Consider the following 16,995-nt stretch of genomic DNA (forward strand, 5'->3'; position numbering starts at 1 on the left):
TATTTCAGTTTAAAAGTTTTGCGACAATATTCAACAAACTTCATGCACATGATACGACCTCCACATAACAGTTTTTTGGGCAAAGCAGGAAGCATTTGTTTTGCAACAATTTTTTTGGGCAGCGAGTTTGTGGATCGGACTAAAATGTTTGGTACAAAATTTTCAAAAAAAAAATAACGGATTTGGATTCCTTGCCAAAAAATACCCAAAAAAAATCAGTTGAATAAGAGTCCGGATGAGGGAGATACCGCTGATTTAAAATTAGTTGTGTTGTAGAAAGTTTTCTAATGACAATTCATGGACGACGTCTCTCCTATTTTTTTGTAGTTTTTATAAAAAGTTTCAGAAAAATGATTGTAGATCTAAGCTCCTCTTGAAAAATCATCCAATTTTAAGAAAATGGTCAAATCAAAGTTCGGACGAGGGAGATATCACTGATTAAAATCAACTAGTTTTTTAGATTTTTTGTGACGACATGATAGTTGGAGCGCGAATCTGAGTTTCTAAAGTGTCTAGATATAGATTTTAATCACACGGGAAGATGCAGAATGGTCATTCTATTTCCAAAAATAGGATATAATAAAGATTTTGTGTTATATTGACCGAGTTATGCCCATTTTAAATTAGTTTTTATATCTGGAGCAACATTCGGAGTGGGTTCCCCTTGGAGATGTGCCATCCCACCCCGCTTTAGTAGGCACCTGCTTCACATTTATCGGTTTCAGCATAGCAGAATCCATCTTGAGTTCTTTGGAGACTTGCCCTCCCATCCCAGGCTATGTAGGCACCTGCTACTTCATCAACAGTCTGCATCACAGTTATGGGTCAACCGCACAAAATCCTTGTCGTTGAAGTACATTTGCTACGCTACACACTGTTAGTATCACAGTTGGTCACAAGCATTACATGGTATCTCTATCCTCGGATCTTCGTTTGTCATGGTTATGGGTCATCCACAAACTCACACTTCATCGGAGTCCATTTTCTAGGTCGCACATTGTCAGTATCACAATTGGTCACAAATATTATAGGGTATCTCTATCCTCATATCTTCGTTCATCACAGTGATGGGTTAACCACACAAAACCCTTCTCTTCAATAATTATTCATATTCAACAAAGACTTCTTAGGAGGGAAATTCACGCAATGGGGACCATTGCTTCTTAAGGAGGGAGGAATGATCCGAATGGAAATTGGCATCCACCCATGGTATTGATCGACCCATGGTATTTATCCACTCATGGAATATACCCATGGTATTGTAAGTGGAATCCACCCATGGTATTCATTCACCCATGGTATTGTAAGTGAGATCCACCCATGGTATTAAATCACCGGTGGTATCAAACCACCCATGGAATTTACCTGTGGTATTATAACTAAAAAATGACTATAAGTAACAAGTCACATTTTGTAAGAGGACAAATTGTCCACCACGGTGTAGCTTTTACAATTATTCTCTATTTTAATAAAAAGTTTCTTTATGGTTTTGTTTACTGTGTGTTCTCGTCTTTTCTTCCAACATTTCAAATTTTCAGATCTTGGGGGCCTCCCCCCCAATATCCATTTCAATTTTTTAGATCTTGGGGGCCTCACCTCCATGGTATTCATCGATGTATAACCTCCATGGTATTCATTCAACCTATGGTATTCATCGAACCATTCCCAACTCACTCTATTCTCGTTGCCCTTTTAAATAAACCTCTGGGCTCCGACCTTTCGGGTTTCCAAGTTTCTGGGGTTTCAGTCTTCCTACTTCCCTGGCTCACTGTATTATTGTGGCACTTTTAAATAAAACTCCGGGCTCCGACCTTCCAGGATTTTGGGCTTTTCGGGGTTCTAGGCTTTTTGACTTTTGTGGGCCCAACTTTGACTGCCTCTAACTTTTGATCAAAGAGGTCTTTTATAGACATATTTATACTGTTGGAAAGCTATTTCAGAGAACTTTCCAGTTGAGTAGGTCTGACATAGTATTGGAGCTCATTTTCTTCTTAGAAAATGACTTCAAACTATTGAGGCATAATCCTATACAAAGTCTAACACTCCCCAACCAACATAGTCATCTTTTGATGGCTTCTCCGCTAAGCCTACTACTATGATGATTCTCTACAGAATACTCCAATAGCCATGGGACTCCCCCTGAACTGCATGCTCCTCAATGCCAACAACTGTTGCCTTTATCCTTAATGCTAGTCTAGTTGACATCAATGCTAACAAAGCAAGTGCCAACAACCATTCATACAATGCCAACTGTCCAACAATCTCCCCCTTTGGCATTTATGGCAACAAACTAAGATCCCCCTGAAATTAAGCATGGTTTTCGGCATAATTATTTTTCCTTTAATTTTTTCCCTTGAAATTAGTAATATTCTCCCCCTTTATCAACAATGGTAAAGAATTCTCCTGAAAACTCCCCCTAAAACATTACAACCTACCCTTCAATTTATCCTAGAGGCCGAGTAGCAGTCAACACCAATTATAATTGAGTCATGGGGAAGGAGGAGTCACAAACCCTATTTGTTGCCTAAGATGTTCAAAGGGATATCTTGCAAGTGGCTTAGTAAATATGTCTACAAGTTGGTCTTTAGTGGCCACATATTCAAGTCGAACAACACTAGATGCAACTTATTCTCTTAAGAAATGGAACTTGATAGGAATGTGCTTGGTCTTTGAGTGCATGACATGATTCTTAGAGATGTTGATGGCACTAGTATTATCACACATGATTGGAATTGGATCAGTAAACTCTACCTTAATGTCCTTTAAGGTCTGCTTCATCTAGAGAATTTGTGAGAAACAAGTGACAGCTGCAATATACTCTGCTTCAACAGTTGATAAGAAATGGAGTCTTGTTTCTTGCTGACCAAGGACACCAAGCCGTTTCCCAAAAAGAAGGATGTACCAGAGGTGCTCTTCCTATCGTTAATAACACCTTCCCAATCAACATTAGTATAGGCCCTCAACTTAAACTATTTTATTTAGCAAACCACAGTCCATAAACTGTTGTCCCTTAGAGGTATTTGAAAATCCTTTTGACAACAAAGATATGACTTTCACGGGGGCAGGCTTGAAACCTACCCACAAGGCCCACTGCTTGCATGATGTCTAGTCTTGACGCTATGAGATTCAACAGGCTTCCTATAATTGTTCCGTAGACAGTCTGATTTACCAATGGTTTCTCATCTTCTTTGCATAACTTACAACCTATAATCATGGGAGTGCTAACTGGCTTGCAATCTTCTAGTCCAAATTTCTTCAAAGTTTCTTGCAGGTATTTGGATTGGGAGATAAATACCCCAAATTTTGTTTGAAAAATTTTCAATCCTAAGGAAAAGGACACTTCTCCTATCATTGACATCTTAAACTCTATCTACATGCAATTTGAAAATTGATTTCCCAAACATTCTAAACCGTTGCCAAAGATTATGTCGTCCACATACACTACCACATTTGTATCAATCTAGTCTTGCATACTAGGCTCTGGGGGCCTATTTGAGGCCCTATAAGGCATTTTTTAGTTTGCACACAAACCCTTCATCTTCAATGAGCATGAACCCCTCTGGCTGCTAAATATAAACTTCTTCTTCCAAATCTCTATTGAGAAACACTCACTTCACATCCATCTGATATACATTGATGTTTTTATGGCTAGCAAAGGCAAGAAACATTCTGATAGCTTCCAATCTAAGTATTGGTGCAAAATTTTCCTCAAAAGATATCCCCTCTATCTAGGCATACCCTTTGCAGACTAGTCGAGCCTTGTTTCTGATTACTTGATCCTTCTTATTTAGCTTATTTTTGAAGACCCATTTTGTGCCTATGAAATTTTTCTCTTTGGGTATTGGAACAAGATGGCAAGTGTCATTCTTCTCAATTTGGTCAAGTTCTTCATTCATAACTCTCACTTAGGATTTATCCTCACTAGTTTGATTGAGATTCTTAGTCTCAACTTTAGATAGCAAAGAAATATTTGCACAACTTGGAATGCCAACAAATTTCCTCCTGGTCTGAACCCCAAGTATTTGATCTCCAAGAATTTGACTCTCAGGATGCTCTTTCTGTACATACTTGGACAATGTTTTGGGTCTTGGAGTTGTGCTCATTTCTATGTCTTCATTTTTTGACTCTATTTCTTCATGGTCTGATGGCTAAACTCTCTTCTCCATCTCAGTTCATGTTTCCTCTAGAGGACTCAAATTGTGGTGCTATTTCATCTATTATTACATCAATGCAGTTTTCAAACCTCTTTGTCCTTTTGTTGTAGCACTTGTATCTTCAAGTAGAGTAGCCTAGAAATATACCATCACTAGCGCGTGAATCAAACTTTCCAAGCTTTTTATCATTCCTTTTGATAAAGCATTTTCTCCCAAATACCTTGTTGTGTTTTATTGATGTAGGTCTTCCCTTCCACAACTCATAGGGAGTCTTATCACTATTAGGCCCGAGTTGTGTTCTGTTTGATAGGTACACACCTGATTATTTTGCTTCTCCCCAGAAGATGTGAGGTACACCTGCTTCATCCATTATAGCTATTATAGGTCATTTTGTCGCATCTAGTCAATAGGCCTGAAAACTAGATCAATCCACATCCGTGAACACCTTATCATCATCCCTACACAAAGCCCTAATCACGACTCTTCCAAATCCATGAGTTCCTGGGTCTGACTACCTCAAATCAGCACTTTAAAGGCCCAACACACCCTATCCCTTTAGGGAGATGCGTTTGGGAGCAGGTTGCTTAGTTCTGCACCACCACTAATAAAAAGTAGGTTGCTCAGTTTTACACCAACGCTGATTAACAACAGGTTGTTCCTTGTTGGGGGTGTTTGATTCTAGAAATTCGGGAAAATAAAAAATAATCCAGAAGATTCCTCTTCCAGAAGCTTCCAGGATTTGTTTCAACCATTTACCTTGGATCAGAACTTCAAATCCTTTCTGATTCTACCTTGGAGATTTCACCTCTTATCCCTTGAGCTCGTCCTCCCATAAAGAGTGGATCTCAAGCCTAGATTGGTAAATGTATAAGAATTCATAAAATACCACACTATCCTATAAATATATAGCCATCTAAAACATCAGGGTTGGCTTTTGGAGACTAATCATACCCTCATGCTATTGTCTTGAATCTAACAGAGTCACCATCTTTATGCATTAGGGTGACATTGAGGTGTGTTTTGTGACAAGGAAGGATAAGTCAACTTGGGGAGATCTCTACAAGATCAACTACTATTCTTGGTTGTAAACTCTCTCCTATTCATGTTAATACAAAGAGTATATCGTTTTCCTATATGTGTTATGTTATGTTTACATTCATATATTTTCATGCTTTGTTGATCCATTGAATCGAGTAATTGGATGATGCTACACAGATGTGGTAGATCTTTGGATTGTGTTGATTGTATGTGCAGGTTCTAATTATGGCAATCAGAGCTACGGTTGGAGCTTACATGCTAAGAGTAGAGAAGAGCTTGCAACAGATCCCAGGTAAGCCTCTTTTCACTCTCCAATTTCTCTAAGGGGAACTTTATATTCTTCGCTTTTTATTATTCTAGACCAATCCACTAGGTCTAGGGAAGATACTTATCTCTAAAGTCATAAATTCCGCATAACAAATTGGCAAACACACTGGGGATCAATTCATCCCCTTAGTGGTTTTCTTGTCCCGAGTACTTGCTTCACCTCTCAAACAGACCTCCATTGCCTCACTCAGTCTGAGTTGACCCTAGGAAAACCTTTCATTGAGCTTCATTTGATATTTTGTGTCAGAACTTGGTTTTACCTTGATCAACGCTCCCCCTGGTTTGTTGACAGAGCGTTGCAGCGATATTTGCCCTGCTCTGCACCTGCATTGCAGAGCACTGGTAGCCTATCTGCACTTGCGCTGACCTTTGTTTCATGCAGAAAATTGCCTTTTTATGGTTTTCTCTCTGATTAAATTTGTTCCAATTGGTCCTCCTTGTGTCCCTAAGTGTGTATTGGTTTCTCGGAAGCCTTCATCTTGTTTGCTTTTGGCTTTGAATTCCTTTGATAAGAATTTGTTTAGATTTTTCTTTGTTCTTGTCAATTAGGTCATTAACAAACTGATTACTTTATCATTGATTGCTTGAAGGAATTGGTGTTTTCATTCATCATTATGAATAGTTTCTTTTATCAGTGATTAAGAAAATATATTAGTTTTCATATGAAAATTAAGTGGAACTGAAAAGAAAAATCTGTTGAGAAATGGCAACAAGAAATTCCAGTTTAATTTGTCCTTGAATTAAATTGAGAATTAAAATCGAATTCTATTCTCATAGGAACTTGTAAATAGTTAATTAAGTTTATTTGACTTAATTAACTTAGGAATTTCAAGTTGGAAGTCTTTTGTAGTCATGTATATGTTCTCCCTTAATTTTAGGGGTCTAGTATGAGTTTAAATTGAGTTGTAATTAGATTAACTCAATTTACTGAGTATGGTCAGTTAAATTAGTTCTAATTGTTTGTGGAACTAATAGAGGACTAACAGTTAGTTGGTGCATTGGTGCATCCACAAGTATTACTCTAGTTAATTGAATATTCCCTCATGAGAAACTCGTGCATTCCAATTCAGAGAAAGACCCAGTTGATACTAGAGTGCAGGGACAATGTACTATCAGTTTTATGATTTACTAAGCTATAAATATCATGCATGCAATTAGATAAGGACCTATGTTTGGATTGCATAGTTTTGGAAGCACGAATTCCCTTTAAATACGAGCTATTCATCCTAGGAATTGTGCAAAGAAATAGGGACTTGGCTGGCAGTGGAAATTGTCTAAATGTTGGTTAATATCGGGCTTGTGAGGTTGAGAGTGAAGCATACTCGTGCGGAATTGTTCTTGTGAGAACAAGCTTTGTATCTTCACTCATATTTATGATTTAATGCAATACAGATAGGCAGGGTTTTGAGCTGTGGCTTTCCCTAGGAAAACTTATTGTGTTATGTGCCGTTGATTTGTCTTCTTCTTGTTCATATTGTTTTCATCAATCTATTGGCTTCCGCTAGTTGAAAGTAGAAGTAGATTCTTGTCCCATGCTTTAATAAATTACATGAGCTTGTGAATCTACAAGAAAATATACATGGTATCAAAGCTGAATTCAATATACTACATGAGATTTCAAAGTTTTGAATTTTGGGTTACAGGTGAAATTCGAATTTGCAATACATACTTTAGATGGCGTTCTATGGTTTGCGGCTCAAGTATGCCTTGGAAGGCAGCTCAAATTATATATCCTGGAGGGACAGAATGGAGGTTGTGCTAGAGGATAATGGCTTGAAGGAATTTGATGATCAAGACATTCGTAAGCCAACAACATTGGATGCACAGAATGTGGCCGAATGGAAGAAGTGTGTGGCGAAGGTGAGGCGGATAATCCTTTAGGGAGTTTGAGACCACATTGTCTCAAGTCTCCATGGCAAGGAAACTATGTATGCTATGTGGAAAGCATTGGCAAACTTGTATCAGAACAACAGTGACCAAAGAAAATTGGCATTGAAGGACAAACTGCGAAAAATCAAAATGGAGAAAGGCAAGACTATTCCAAAATACTTGACTAAGTTCACTCAATGTTGTGATGAACTTGGAAGTGTTGTAATCGCGGTTGTCGAGGATGATATGGTGAGTCTTTCTCTTCTGGGACTCCCAAAGAGTTGGCATAGTTATGAGGACTTTGCCAATGGTTGGGATAAGCTGCTAGATTGGGAATGCCTATGGTCAGATTTGATGCAGGAGGAGATCAGGAGGAACACCACAAATGGCTCTTCATCAAAGACTGATGATTAAGAGAATTGTGCCTTAGAAACTAAGGTGAAGAAGGGGAAAGGGAAAGCTTCCCATTCCAAATCAGATTCTTATCATGGAGGTAAGAAGAAAGACATGAAAAAAGTTAAGTGCTTTCATTATCATGAGCTGGGCCATTTTGCTACAAATTGTCTACTCAAGAAGTCCAAGAAGAAGTCCTCAGGAGGACCGACAGGTGAGGCTTTGGCCTGTCAATTTGAATTGGAATTTTCCCTCATTTCATGCATGGTGTCATCAATTATGGGAAGTGTGTGGTACTTCGACAATGTAGCTTTATTCCACATGACTGATGACAAGGAGTTATTAAGTGACCTGGAGGAGAAAGATCTCCAGATGTGTATCGAGATGGGTGACGACGGGAGGTATAGTGCTACTAGATTGGGCACAATTACTTTTAAGAGGGAACATGGGGCTCCACTCACCTTGAAGAATGTTATGTATGTGCCCGAGCTGAAGAAGAACTTGGTATCTATTTCCATGCTTGAGGATAGAGGCTATGATGTGATCGTCTCAAAAGGAAAGGCGTTATTTCGACACATAGCCACAGGTCAAGTAAAGAAGATGGGGATTTAGGTGAAGAATCTCTATAAGATGGAGTTAGAGGATTGTGTTCCTTTGAGCATGAAAGCAGAGATGGTGTAAATCCAAGACATTGGTGAGTTGTGGCACATGCGATTGGGCCACTTGAATCATGGGGTTTTGAAGATCATGCAACAGATCTCCACTGGTTTTCCAAAAGGTACACTAGAGCAAGTTAATACATGCAAGGGGTGTACTTTCGGTAAATACACCAAGTATTCCTTTCACGACAAAGACAATCAAGCAGAGGCTATTCTAGAGTGATTCCATTCAGATGTGTGTGGACCGTTCTTGACAACATCCATGGCCAAACATAGGTATTATGTTATATTTGTTGATGACTTTTCTCGAAAATGCTTGACATTTTTTATGCAGGAAAGGATCAAACCTTCACAAAGTTTTGTGAGTTTAAAGCATTGGTGGAGAAAGAGTCGGGCAAGAAGATTAAAGATATATGGAGTGATAACAGTGGTGAGTATGTCTCCAACAAGTTTAAGAGATTTTGTGAAGCAGAAGGGATTAAACGGGAGTTGACGACACCCAATAACCCTCAGCAAAATGGGGTGGCCAAGAGGAAGAACAAAAGCATAGTAAGGGCAGGAAGGGCGATGTTGCATGATGTGGGCTTACCACTACACTTGTGGGTTGAGGCATGCAACACAACATTTTATGTTCAGAACCGTAGCCCACATCAAATACTTGGGATGAAGACACCAAAGGAGGCTTATTCCAGAAAGAGGCCAGATGTTGGTCACTTTAGGATTTTTGGGTCATCGATATATTTCCATGTGGCCAAAGAAGCGTGGAAGAAGCTTGAGTCGACAATAGAGTTGGGGATATTTGTGGGGTACACTGATACACCTCACAACTATGGTGTACTTGTCGACCAATAGGATGACAATGGTTCATAGGGATGTCATATTCGATGAGGAGAAGGCCATGCGAGTTTCCCTTGAGAGGGAGCTTCAACTACATGCGATTGAGGAGATTTTAGCTCCTAAGGTTGAGAAGCCTCAGATTGATGTGGAATAGCCACATGTAGATGATTGGGAGTGGAGACATCTACTCAGGCAGAGTCTTCCAGAGATGGAAGAAAGTGCACTAGAGAGGCGGATAGATTGTTGTCAGATGCTAGAGAGAATGTGGGAGAACCCACATCACAACACAGACAAAGGAGGTCACCTGACAGGTACATTGGATACATGGATCTTATGAGAGGATGTGTTGTGACAGAGCCATCTTCCTTTGAGGAAGAAGTGCAGTAGCTGATTTGGGTTAATGCCATGGTGGAGGAGTATGACTCCATAGTTCGTAACAATGTTTGGGATGTGGTACCAAGACCGGAGGATATGTCCATGGTGAGATCCTGCTGGCTTTACAAGGTAAAGCAAGTTGTAGATGGTAGTGTGGAGAAGCATAAGGCTAGATTTGTGGCTCGTGGCTTTTCACAGGTAGAGGGGATTGACTATGATAAGACCTTTGCTCATGTTGCAAGGTACTCATCAATCAGATCTATATTGGCACTATCAACGTAGATGGGTTGGAAGATATATCAGATGGATGTGAAGAAAACCTTCCTTAATGGCACGATTGAGGAAGAGGTGTACATAGAGCAGCCTGAAGGTTTTGAAACCTTCGATCGTGAGTCACATGTGTGACAGCTCAAGAGAGCGTTGTATGGGTAGAAGCAAGTACCTTGTGCTTGGTACATCAGGATAGATATCTACTTCAATGGGTTGGGCTTCACGAAGAGTGAAGCAGATGCGAACCAGTACCACATTGTGGTGGAAGGTAAACTGTTGATCATTGTACTTTATGTTGATGATCTCATACTGACAGGTGATAATCAACTGATCAAATCTTACAAGGATGACCTTGCAAGAGAGTTTGGGATGAAGGACTTGGGGCTCATTCATTACTTTATGGGCATGGATGTATGGCAGGGTGATGGAGAGATGTTTGTGTCTTAAGGAAAGTATGCCAAGGAAATACTCAAGAGGTTCCACATGGAGAGCTGCAAGCTTATGGAGACTCCTCTCGTTGGTAACTGGAGGAAGGAGGATGCTACTTTGGGGGAGGTAGTGGAAGTTACTGTTTATAGGCAACTCGTGGGTTCACTCATGTACTTGGTGAACACACGACCAAATTTATGCTATGTAGTTAACCAACTTAATCAAGTGATGGTTAGGCCTAACAAGTTGTATTGGAAGGCGACGAAGCATGTATTGAGATACCTTAGGGGCACTACTTAGTACGAATTATGGTACAGATGGATAGAGGGAGTGAAGCTTCAAGGCTTCACTGATGCAGATTGGGCAGGGAGTCCATCCGACATGAAGAGCACATCAGGAGGGATCTTCAGTATTGGGTTAGCGGTAGTTTCTTGGTACAACAGGAAACAGAGATCGGTTGCACTCAGTTCGACAGAGGTAGAGTACATGGTTGTAAGTTAGGTAGCATGTGAGGCCATCTGGATGAGGAAGATCCTGGTTGGTCTATTTGGTCAGCAGATGGATCCGACAATGATTACTGCGATAATCAGAGTTGTATTGAACTCTTTGAAATTCCAATTTTTCATGATAGGTCCAAGCACATTGATATCCAATATCATCATCTCAGAGATTTTGTATTGAGGCAGATCATGTTGTTAGAGTACATTCCCATGGAGGAGAAAGATGCTGACATTTTGACAAAGGCATTGTCAAGATGTAAATTCTAGTTTCACAGAGACAGGATCGGGGTAGCAGATAATCCCTTTCTTGTTCAGAGGGAGTGTTGAGAAATGGCAACAAGAAATTCCAGTTTAATTTGTCCTTTAATTAAACTAAGAATTAAAATCTTATTCTATTATCATAACAACTTGTAAATAGTTAATTAAGTTTTATTGACTTAATTAGCTTAGGAATTTTGAGTTAGAAGTCTTTCTGTGGTCATGTATATGTTCTCCCTAAATTTTAGGAGTCCAGCATAAGTTAAAGTTGAGTTGTAATTAGATTAACTCAGTTTACTAAGTTATGGTCAGTTAAATTAGTTCTAACTGTTTGTGGAACTAATAGAGGACTAACAGTCAGTTGGTGCATTGGTGCATCCACAAGTGTTACTCTAGTTAACTGAAGATTCCCTTATGAGAAACTCATGCATGCCAGTTCAGAGAAAGACCCAGTTGAGACTAGAGTGCAGGGACAATGTACTATCAGTTGTATGATTTACTAAGTTGTAAATATCATGCATGCAATCAGAGAAGGACCTATGTTTGGATTGCGTAGTTTTGGAAGCATGAATTCCCTTTAAATATGGGCTATTCATCCCAGGAATTGAGAAGGAAATAGGGGCTTGGAAGGTAGTGGAAATTGGCTAAGTGTTGGCTAATAGCAGGCTTGTGAGGTAGAGAGTTGAGCATACTTGTGCAAAATTGTTCTTGTGAGAACAAGCTTTGTATCTTCACTCATATTTATGATTTAATGCAATACAAATAGGTAGGGTTTTGAGCTGTGGCTTTCCCCAGGAAAACTTATTGTGTTATGTGCCATTGATTTGTCTTATTCTTGTTCATATTGTTTTCAATATCTATTGGCTTCCGCTAGTTAAAAGTAGAAGTAGATTCTTTTCCCGTGCTTTAGTAAATTTCATGAGCTTATGAATCTACAAGAAAATCTACAAAATCTTATGCATCATTAGGAACAGTTGCATTAGGGGTATTGATTAACCATCTTGTATATTTCACATTCTTTGTTCTCTTCCCTCCCATTCATAGATTTTCATTGAAAATAAATGTTTCATTTCATCATGCTAGATTACATTTTTAGGATATTTAGCTTAAATTCGTGGCGAGCCTTGAAAACTGAAACTTAATTCAAGATAAACTTTAAAATTTATTGAATCAATCTTAAGGAGCATTTGAAACATTAACGCAAACATCTAGAGGGCTTGGCTAGAGACATGTTCCAACATTTATAAACATAGGAGTTTTCGTTTTTGGCCAACGTTGCATTCTGGGGGTGATATCCCATTCCACGTACGTAAGTGTATCAGACCCTTCTACACGTACCTCCAGGTATATTGGATGGCGATCCATGCATTAAAAGTATATGGGAATGCTCTCATCGTACGGTTACGCATTAAACAACACTAACACGGACTGCACTTCCACGTATTGTCGAGTATATTTTGGAAGTCCACCACAGGTTGTTATCCTCACACAGGTAACCAAGTCGACCGCCTTGTATATTGTGATACACTGAACTCAACATTCAAGGAGATTTCCTACTTGTACGTAAATCCTTGGTTATCCAAGGTGGTATATTGCAGTTCACAGTTACTTAGTAAACCTTTATGCCTAATTTACCCTCTTTGATTTATTTTTTGTGTTAATTGTTAAAATTTATTATTCCGACGTGGAACAACAACACCCTACTCTCCGTCTTTCGCATAGAATGCAAAATAAGCCTCCTCTTCCACTAAAGGCAATTCCTGACCGTCGTCAAAATCATAAGAAGATGCAAAATACCGAATCTAGTACTTTAGGAGCCATTATTTATGATCCTCCATCTGCAATAGATCCACCAGAATAATCTTTTCCTGTGAGTACTGAGCCCGAGATTACCTCTCCATTGACTGGTGAATCTGACACAATGGAAACCAAAGCACCTGAAATCTTGTTACCTGAGTTTATTGAACCTTACTATACTAAATCAAATACAACACAACCCGAGGTTATACAACCTGAGGTGCCTTAGTTGTCTGCACCTATTAGTTCAATACCTTCCTCTTCTCTTCCTTTACCTCAGACCCAACCATAAACTAGATATCCTGGACCCGACGGTGAACCACTTCCACCTGGTCTTGTGAGTATCGAAGATATTATATAGGAAAAGCCTCAGCCCTCCTCTCCTATGCGAGTAGGGTCTCATTTTTATCAGGCCCATCTTTTTCCTTATCCTCATACTCCATCTCAAACTCCTTTGTTTGGTTCTTTTCATTTCAAATCACCTTTGAGTTTCCCTCGACAATATTCTTTGGGATAGTTAACCATGACTGAATCTACTATGGTTTCTCAGCTTGTATCTACTACCATGACTGAGACAACCCATGTTGAAACATCATCCATGCTTGTAACATCTCCAGAGAAACATTTGTATGGTGGCCTCTCCGTCCCACCTCATTACCACTCTTTGTTTGGTACCATTTTTGCTGCAACATCCAGTCCATGGACCTATCCCATGTCATCCACATCTAGAATTCCATCTGGTACTTCTTTGATGAACACTACACAGTCTGCTCCTCTTTCTCCATCTACTCCTATGATTCAGCATAAGATTAGTCCTTATAATAGTGGGTATGGACACCTAAACAACCCATTCCACCCCCTATTAGGAACCCTCGCCTTGGGGGGGAGTTGCCTCCATATGACCCTTCTCTTTTGGTGGGGGGCCAACTTGTTGCAGGGGTATTTCCATCTCCTCAAGTTAGGGCTCACCCTCAAATGAGTCCTCCATATTCAAGAATGGTTGCTAATATTTGGCAACCTACTGTGCCCGTACAACCTAGTTTGGTTGTGGCTTCGCATTTAGTTTCTCAACCTATTCCACCTACATCTCAGATCCCTATTCAATAATCTGTATCTCAACCTGTTCAACCTCAAGTGAATGTGATCCAACCTTTACAAGATGTATCTTTAACTCAACCAATCCCACCGATATCTGGCACTTCTCAAGCCCTGTATACCCAACCTTTTCAAGGTAACTTACAATCACAATATCTTGGAACGGCCATTCCTCAAATTCAACTAGGTCAAAATGTGTATGGTAGGAACAGGGAAAACTTAACTCACCTTATGTCGAGATGATGAAAAATCAAACAGGGAAACAATATCAAACATATCAAGGTATCCCTCTGATGCCCTACGGTCAACAAATCCAAACTCAACCATTTCAATCCTTACAAGGTTATCCTGGAGCTGGGAAAAAAGGATATGTGTATACTAGTTACCATAATCCTCCCTATCTTAGGACACAGATACCTGTTTCCCAGGCTATCCCATCTTATCCAGGATATCCTCCACCGTACCTCAATAGGCAGTTTCCATTTGTGGCGACTCTCGAATTGCCGGATTTAACCAGGCTCACCAATGATCCCATTGGTCATTCTCTTTGGTGGCTGGTTATTCCCATGAAGTTGCCTAGTGATATCCCAAATTTCAATGGAAATCCTGGAGAGGACCCATCCACACATGTGATGACTTAACATTTGCGGTGTTTTTCGAACTCTCTCAATGATGACTCTGCTTGTTTTTTTCTTTTACATTGTACACTCATTGGTACGACAACAAAATGGTATATTGAATTACCACAAGCTTCGTTCGATAATTTCAACACCTTAGCTACCACATTCGTAACACATTTCTAGTTACCCATCCAATATGAGACTAGAACTAAACTTTTAACCAATTTCAAACAAACTAATGCCACTCACATCTCATATCACATTCATGAGTGGCGACGTCATCGTCATTTAGTTAAAACATTTGTTCCTGATCAATTGTTAGCTGAATGGTTCATTAAGTCTCTGTTACCATCTATCACAGAAGACGTCGCTAAGGGCAAAGTCGTGACTGAAGAGCAGGTAATTTCTCATGCCTGGTATTTGGATCTCATCTACACCTAATCCATCACGCTTTATGATAAAATACCAAATGCTCCGTGACCTTCCAATATTGTTCCTCAACCTCCTAGTAAAGAATCACATGTCGCCGATGGTGTGATTGGTTCTACCAGCTAGCATTCGATGAGTAAACCATCTGGTTCAACTCTTGTTGTGGCTGCTTAAATCCCTCTTTCCACTCTTGCCGCTTCTACTTCCGAGATCAATGTTGTTCAATCTTCTAAAGGAAAATATTAACAACTAGGAAGTAAGAAGAAAGGAAAAGGTAAAAAGAAGAAAGATAACCTTCTGCAGGATAAACAAAATAATCAGTCTTCTGAAGAAAAGCAGAAATATCATTACCTATGTTTGATTTCTAATGAGGAGAATTTCCCTCATGATTGTCCCAACCAGGGATAAGTGAATAAATTCGTTAAATAATCCACTACACCCGTTGTGTTGATAGATCTGTTTCTGAATTAGGAGACTAATATGGTTACCCGGGATCCTTCTTCCTCTAACTCATTTTTGATGCTTTCCTCTGCTAAGCCCAAAAATGATGTTATGGTGGCCACCTGGAGTAAAGACTATGGTAACGAAAATCCCTCGAACGGTTAGGCTACTAATCAAGCGGCTAGTTTGACTGCATCTCAATTGAATCCTACTCCAAATGTCGTACCTACTAAGTTAATGATTAAGCCTCCCAAAGGTGTTATCCATAAATCTACATTCAACCCTCACGCAAGAGCTGCTCAAAATTATAACATAGTTGAGGATATGGCTCAACCTCCTTCTGCTATGTCGAATCTTGAGGTGTTGCAAAATTTCCCTGCCCAAAATAAGGCTTTGTTATCGGTAATTGGAAGTATTGATTCTTCATATTCCAACCTAGTAGTTTTCAACCACGAGAACTATACACCTCAATTTTCGGATCAATTAGCTTTTATGATCTAGGTTGTTATTCGCGGTAAGAATATTCATCGCTCCATTGTGGACGAGGGAGCCTCAACTTGTATTATGTCCATGTCTTGCTGGAAGAGAATTGGTTCTCCCTAATTAAGTCAGTCACCGACCACTCTGAAGGCTTTTCATGGAAGAAGCTATAAACCTCATGGCATTTTGAATTCTCTACAAGTGGAATTAGGTAGAAAGACTATATCAATAGAAGTCAAAGTTATCGACGGGCCGCTAGATTCTAATCTTCTACTAGGTCATACGTGGGTCTATGGTATGACTACTGTTGTTTCGACATATTTTAGAATGACCACTTTTCCTCATAAATGTAGTATAGTAGCCATTGATCAACTCACTTTATTCACCACCGATTCTTTAGTTACTTGAAATGTCCCTCTCCTGGGGGAAACCCCTTACCCAAATTAGAATGTTGGGGTTGGACTGCTTAAGGATTCCTCTCTCATGGGAACCTTTTCACTTCCTCTTCCTCCATTTCCTGACAAATTTACTTCGGTTGCCTATATCAACATTATATCTTCTTTCGCTACTCCAGATGATCCTTGGATAGTACTAGATATATATGATCCTTAATCATTTTGTGACCGTATGTTGCTCAGTCCCATTGATCTCGACTATGAAGCCATCTATTCGGCCTGTGTGGTGAACTCTACCCTCTCCTCGTCGATCGATTGGGTTGACTGTTCTTTAGATTATGACACGTCCACCAATTGTTTCTCTCATATATTTCCTATCGATGAGAGCATTATGGAGATCATGATTCTAGATGATGCGCCGTGGGACGATCATCATCATCATTCCTCCTTGCCAGATTCCTACGAGGATAATGTTAGTGAACTTTATCGACCCAATATTGTTGAGTTGTTTGCAAATTCTGTATCCATCCATGGTGTTGATTATAAGAAGAACTTGTTGAACATTGAAGAGACTATCCCTCTCAACATTTCTATCAAACCTGACATTGTCGAAAATCTACATATCAATG

Source organism: Pinus tabuliformis, chromosome 7, assembly GCF_031772625.1.
Source record: "Pinus tabuliformis cultivar Carrire ecotype Pingquan chromosome 7, CPIR1, whole genome shotgun sequence".
Taxonomy (NCBI): domain Eukaryota; kingdom Viridiplantae; phylum Streptophyta; class Pinopsida; order Pinales; family Pinaceae; genus Pinus; species Pinus tabuliformis.